This window comes from Vulpes lagopus, chromosome 23 (genome assembly GCF_018345385.1).
Source record: "Vulpes lagopus strain Blue_001 chromosome 23, ASM1834538v1, whole genome shotgun sequence".
NCBI lineage: Eukaryota > Metazoa > Chordata > Mammalia > Carnivora > Canidae > Vulpes > Vulpes lagopus.
The window spans coordinates 46,333,890-46,338,468 of record NC_054846.1 but is presented as its reverse complement, the minus strand read 5'-3'; the positions used below and the strand labels follow the sequence as shown (position 1 = coordinate 46,338,468).

At 61.6% G+C, this 4,579-nt stretch overlaps 1 non-coding gene across 1 annotated transcript; it reads left to right on the top strand.

The window, feature by feature from the left end:
• The first annotated feature begins 3,323 nt into the window (after positions 1-3,323).
• TRNAT-UGU lies at positions 3,324-3,396 on the top strand. Its single transcript has one exon. It is a non-coding gene; the product is annotated as a tRNA-Thr (tRNA).
• The last annotated feature ends 1,183 nt before the right edge of the window (positions 3,397-4,579 follow it).

Genomic DNA, 4,579 nt, shown 5'->3' with positions numbered 1-4,579 from the left:
TGTGTAACGGAATATTATTTAGCCACAAAAATAAGGAAATATTGCCATGTTGGACAACATGGATGGAACCTGAGGGCATTATGCTACGTGAAATAAGTCAGACAGAGAAGGACAAACACTATATGATCTCACTTATATGTGGAATCTAAAAACCAAAACCAAAACCAAAAAGAAAAAAACGCCCAAATCATAGAAAAACAGATCAGATTTGCAGGTACCAGAGGCAGGGGTTGGGGAAAGGTACAAACTACTAATTACAAGATAAATAAGAACTTAAGAACATGTCATGGACAGCATGATGACGACGGTTAACACTGCTGTATAATATACATGAAAATTGTTCGAAGGCTAAATCCTAAGAGTTCTCATCACAAGGAAAAATGTTTTTCTTTTTTTGCTTTCTCTTTTTATTACATGTGACAGTGGCTGCTTTAGTTAGCTATGACAGAGGTCATTTCACAATACACGGAAGTCAAACCATTATGCTATAGACCTTAAACTTATATAGTGATGTATGTCAGTTATATCTCAATAAAACTGGAAAAAATGTTGGCTTCATGGTTTTGAAAAAGAATCAGATAGAACTTCTGGAATTGAAAATTACAGTTTATTCAAAATTACATTGACTCTGGGTGGGTTTAACAGCTGATTAAACACAGCGGTGGAGAGCACTAGTGGATTAAGAATATGTTATTCAGAACGCCACATGGAGAGACAAAAAGAAAATATGGAAGGGAAGGTAAAATAAATGAAGGACAAGGTGTGAAAGTTTAACTCCAGTTTCATAAATGGAGAAAGAAAAATAGAGCAAAACAACATACGAAAAGCTGACCGGGAATTTTCCGGACCTGAAGAAAGATAACAATCTACAGACAAGAAATCCCATATCTTGCCATTGGAAAAACATGGGATTTCTATATGTATCCTTGACTCCTGTTTTGTACAGCTAAATTGAAATATTCCCTGGAAGAGTCTGATTGCTGGAACCTAGGTCACATGTCCACTGCCAGCTGCCAGCTGCCAGCTGCGAAGCAAAATTCCTGGGACAGACTTACTTGTTATATGTGAAATTGCCAAATGTAAGGATAATGTCAAAACAAACAAACAAACAAACAAACCCTGGACATCCACTCTATAGGACCAATGCCTCCATCAGAGCTATTCAGCGCATGTTCAGGCCTCAGTTTCCCTCTTGTATTCCTTCATGAGCCTGTAACTCCTGGAGGCTCTAACTCAACGCATAATTCATGTAATTTGATCTAAGTGTGACCTACCAAGGTACAGACTTCCAGACCACGACCGTTCTGCTACTGAACAATTCCCACAAACAGCCCCAAGCTCACTTCAATCCAGCCTACCTGGATCCTTGCACTCTACCCGCTGCCCTTTCCAGGTACCCACCCCTCCCTCTGCCTGCTTTTTCCCCCTGCAGGTCCCATCTTGCTTTTTCCAGGTATAACGTTTGAGAGTCTTCCCTGACTCTTTATCCCTCTCACTTACTCTTTATTCACATCTAGCTTCAGCCGAATCTGCCTTCCCTCTGTGTCCCCTCTTCTCCCTTCCTTCCCCCTTCCTCCCCCTCTTCCCCTCCCTCCCCCCGCCCTCCTCCCCCTTGCCTCTCCCTCCCCCTCCTCCCTCCCCCTTGCCCCTCCCCCTCTCTCCTTCCCCCTCCCTCCCTCCTTCCTTCCCTCCCCCCGCCCTCCTCCCCCTTGCCTCTCCCTCCCCCTCCTCCCTCCCCCTTGCCCCTCCCCCTCTCTCCTTCCCCCTCCCTCCCTCCTTCCTTCCCTCCCCCCGCCCTCCTCCCCCTTGCCTCTCCCTCCCCCTCCTCCCTCCCCCTTGCCCCTCCCCCTCTCTCCTTCCCCTCCCTCCCTCCTTCCTTCCCTCCCCCGCCCTCCTCCCCCTTGCCTCTCCCTCCCCTCCTCCCTCCCCTTGCCCCTCCCCTCTCTCCTTCCCCCTCCCTCCTTCCCTTCCTCTCTTCTCTTCCCTTCCTCCCTCCTTACCCCTTCCTCCCTCCTCCTTTACCCATTCCCCCCTCCCCTCCTCCTCCCTCCCCCCTCCTTTTCCCATTCCCCCTCCCTCCCCCTCCTCCCTCTGTCCCCCTTCCCTCTTCCTCCCTCCCTCCCCCTTCCTCCCCCTCCCTCCTCCCCTCCCTTTCTCATTCCCCCTTCCCTCCCCCTCTCTCCCCTCCTCCCTCTCTCCCTCTCCCTCCTTTTCTCATCCCTCCTTCCCTCCCTCCCCCTCCTCCCTCTCTCCCCCCTCCCTCCCTCTTCCCTTCCTCCTCCCTTCCCTCCGTCCTCCTCCCCTTCGTCCCCCTCCCTTCCTCCCCCTCCCTCCTCCTACCCTTCCTCTCCTCTCTCTCTCCCCCTCCCTCCCCCTTTTCCCATCCCCTCCACCCTCCCCCTCCCTCCCCTCTCCCCCCTCCCTCCCAGTTCCATAACTGCCACCTCTCGCAGTCCTGTGTCCCAGCGTGGGCGCCGCGGCCGGTCCCCGGTGCTCCTTCGGCTCCCCTTTCACTTCCCTTCAAGCCCCTGGGCGCATCCACGCCTGCTGAGTTTCCATTCTCAGTTTTCCGGAGGCTGTAACTTGGGCCCAGAAATCTCAGTGTCCTGCTGCCCTGACGTTTTACCTCCCCTTGGTTCCGGGAGGGCGGACATCTGGTCCAGCTGCGGTTTCCTTAAATGCCTCAGTTTCCCTTTCGGACTTGGCTCGACATTTGCCCTCCCCACCCCCGCCCTCGAGGTCACTAAGCTCCCAGGCCCAGGTGTTAGAGTCCCCCCAGCGGCAGGACCGCTACCTGCAGGACCGCCTGTGCCCCGCCGGCTCCCGGCGAGGCTTGGCGCCTCCACCCTCACGCCGGCGCAGCTCAATCCCACTGTTGTGTTTCCTAAGGACCCGTTCTTGCGCCCGAGCTCCCATAGGGCCCCCGGGTTAAAGACGCCATCTGAGGCCTCGCTCTTGGTGCTCCGTGCCCGCTGCCTCCCGCACACCTGGGTGGAGCCGACCTGACCCGGGCTCGCTGGGCAGAGGCTCGAGCGGCCCCGAGCGGCTCCCGCAGGTCCGCGGCTGCGCGGCGTGGGGAGCCCGCGGGAGCCCCCGTGTCAGCTGGGCGCCCTGCAGGGCCGCGTCGTCCGCGCCAGGGTCCCCTGCGGCCCGGGCAGGCGGGGGCGCCGACCTCCCCCCCCCGCCCCGTCCCGCAGGCGCTGCCTGTCCGGGCGGCCCTCCACCCTCGACTCCGCTCTCGCTCCCCCGACCCCGAGCGCCCCGCCGAGGCCCAGCTCCCCGACTCGCCTTTTCCGAGAAAGAAGTGGCACCAGCGCCCGCGAGGCCCTATAGCTCAGGGGTTAGAGCACTGGTCTTGTAAACCAGGGGTCGCGAGTTCAAATCTCGCTGGGGCCTTCCCCGGGCTTCTTATTGTTTTGGCTCCCTCCTGGGCCCCCTCCCTCCAGCAGCTGGAGCGCCCCCGGGAACGTGGGGGCAAACGTGCCCCGCGCACCGCCCCGCAGCCCGGAGGCGGCTCGCCCGGCGGCTCTGCTTCCCCCAGCGCGGCTCTGCGCAGGCGCCGCTCTGCGCCCCGGGGCGGCGGGCGGCCTCCCCGCTGCGGGCCCCGGACCGGCGGTGCAGACCCCACGCCAGGGCCCTAAGTGAGCGCGATGGGGGCGCACCCGGAGCTCGCACAGGCGCCCCTCCCGGCGGGTAGGGGGGGCCCGCGGGGCGGCGAGGGCGGGGGAGATGGGGGACGGCGCCCTCTCCATCCCCGCGGGAGACAGAGCCGGGACCGCGGTCGCTACGCTGGTTACGGACGGACTCGGAGGAGCTGTGGCTTCGGCTCTGAAAGCGCTTTGTCCGGAAGCGCCAGGGCTCCCCTGAATCCTACTCCGCATCCTCCACCCCGGGGCTGCGGCCGCGTGAACGCGGGACGGGAGGCGCTCGCCGCGGCAGACGCGCCCGAGGCGGAGGCAGCCCGGGACCCGCCGCTCCGCACCCCCGGACGGCCCCGTGCTGCACGCGGCCTGGGGGCCCGACGGCGGCCCCTCCGCGAGGACGGCTGTCCGGGAGCTGCGGGGCTGCGCGCCCAGGGAGGCCCGGGCGGGGGCGTTTCTCGGGCACCCCACGCGCGCCCTGCATCCCCGCGCCCCCTCGGCAGCTCAGCCCGGAGAGCGGGGCACCGTGGTGCGGTCGGCTACGAACCGCGGGCCGCCGGTTCGACCCCGGGGGGCACCCTCGGGCCGCCGGTTCGACTCCCGCTGGAAGGAGGAGCCGCGGCCTTGGGCTCTGCACGCCCGTTGCCTCCGCTCTGTGCCCGGAGTCCATTTGCCCAGACCTCACTCCCGCTGCAGAAAGTCTGAGCCTCCCGAAGCCGCACGCAAACCGCGGGCCGGGCGGACGCGGAGGTGCCCCGCAGCTGGTCCTTTCGGCCTCCGGCTGATCCGCGGGCGCAGCCGAAGCCCGCGGGGCGGGGCGGGGCGGAGCGGGGCGGGGCCGCTGGCCCCCGTGGAGCAGCACGTGTCCACGCGGTGCCCCGTCTGCGCCCTGCGGCCCCAACGAACCCCGTCCCCAGCGCCCGCCGCCACCCTCTGCC